The sequence below is a fragment of the Echinops telfairi genome, unplaced genomic scaffold, assembly GCF_000313985.2.
Source record: "Echinops telfairi isolate 266 unplaced genomic scaffold, ASM31398v2 ScPeMD7_7;HRSCAF=31, whole genome shotgun sequence".
NCBI classification, from domain to species: Eukaryota; Metazoa; Chordata; class Mammalia; order Afrosoricida; family Tenrecidae; genus Echinops; species Echinops telfairi.
The window spans coordinates 21,797,179-21,799,032 of NW_022103904.1; the positions used below are offsets into that span (position 1 = coordinate 21,797,179).

At 57.7% G+C, this 1,854-nt stretch overlaps 1 protein-coding gene across 3 annotated transcripts in view; it reads left to right on the top strand.

The window, feature by feature from the left end:
- The window catches only part of LOC101644790 (cell migration inducing hyaluronidase 1), a 163,953-nt gene that overhangs the window by 94,950 nt on the left and 67,149 nt on the right, over positions 1-1,854 (top strand). The gene's annotated exons all lie outside the window — the stretch shown is intronic.

A 1,854-nucleotide genomic window follows, 5' to 3' on the forward strand; every position in this document is an offset into this window, starting at 1 on the left:
GAGAGAGAGAGAGAGAGAGAGAGAGAGAGAGAGAGAGAGAGCCGTCCTTCAGTCACGTGCTACTTCCCTGGCACTGCTTCCTAAATAACTACAGTCATGACTTGTAGCTCTCCAGCTTCAAGCCTAATTCATCACTAAACTGGATAAAAAGAAGTTATCCGGACAGCTGCTGTGGGGATTTCAAAGACAGAAGGCTTGCGCACTCCAAATCTCCGTGGCTTAAAGCGTGCCTCTGCGGCCTGGAGAGTCAGAGCGCTAGAAGGTGTGGGAGCACATAAAGACATGAAGCACGCATGCCCAGGGGCTTGCTGGGCGGCCTACATGGTGGGCTGCTGGCTGCAGGCCAGTGGCTGCCAGTTTGAATCCACGCAGAGGCCCCTTGGAAGAAAGGCTTGGAAGAAAACCCCGTGGGGGCACAGTTCTGCCCGCATGGGCCCTGAGTTACTCCTGATGGCAACTGGTTTGTGTAACACACACACACACACACACACATGAGACAGATTTTGACTGTCAATCATGGTCAGACTAGTGGAAGGCACAGGGTGTTGGTAGAGCGTGGTAGGGGTAAGGCCACTTCACATAGGGAGGTCAGAGAAGCACCCTTTGCACTGAGAACAACAGAGTCAAAGCGAGGCCCGCGGGAGACCCTGCACAGTGTCTGCAGAGGGACAGAGGTGAGAAGGGCACAGGGCTCCCCAGAAAGGCAGACTTCCATGGGCGACGGAAGACCAATGTGCAGTCCTGCTGGGGACACAGATGAGGGAGGTGTGGGACCTGGCAGGGCAGGACAGCCAGCCTACAGCCATCGGGTCGATTCCGCTCGCCGCCGCCCTGTAGGACAGAGTAGAACTGCTCCCTGCAGGTTCGGAGACCGAGCGTCTTCACAGGAGGCGCAGCTGGTAGGCTCAAACCGCAGCCCAACGCGTAGCCCACTACACCACCAGGGGTCCAGGAGGTCATGATCAGGAGGCGTTGGGAAGATTTGTTCCAAATGAGATGGGAAACCATTCAAGCAAGGACTTTCGGAAAGGGCATGACCCCTGACTGAAACGAACATTTCCCTACTGTGTGGAGAATGAATGCATGGAGGAGCGCAGACACAGATGCCGTGAGAATATGCTTGGGAGGCTTGGTCAGAGGTCTGGGTGCGCGAAGGGACATGGGTGGATTTGAGAGCCGGAAGGGCCAGGTCTCCTATTCACTCCCCTCTCGCCCTCTTCCCGGACCCCCACGTAACCTGGAGATAGCACTAACGCGCCCTGCCTCTCAGACTCCCGGGGCGCTCATTCAGGCTCGGTGGCAACTTCCCCAGGCCACAGAGAGAGAGAGATGGGCTCCAGGAGGAGACGGGGGACCGCTCTAGCCTGGCGCTTCGCGAGGGAGGAGGCGTGGACCTCCTCGGGAACAGAGCCTGAACTGCGAGTGCCAGCGTGCAGGGCCACACGTTCATGCTGAAGTGCTCGCTGCACGTCCAGGACAGCCAGCCCTTGACCTCTGGTGAAGCTTAGCAGTAATCCTATAACCCTTGCCAAGGGCTGTGTGGACTACGGTACCCACGGTATACAGTTAAATGTTGAGAGGTGGCTTCTGATATTCTCCCCCTTGCACCGATGACAATGCCGAGGCTTCCCTCAGAGAGGCACAAAGCGGGTGAGCGTGCGGGTGAGGGTTCAAACCCACGTCTGGGTGGATCCTGAACCACAGGATTGGCTCGGCTGGGTTGCTGGGGAAGGCGCTCCAGCCCAGCCTGGGGCTGGGCAAGCCCGAGCTTACAGTGAGCAGCTAAGGCCAGGATGATTGAGTGTGCAACCAAGCACATCAGAAGGCCTCCAAGACAGGGAGAGAGCGAGGGAG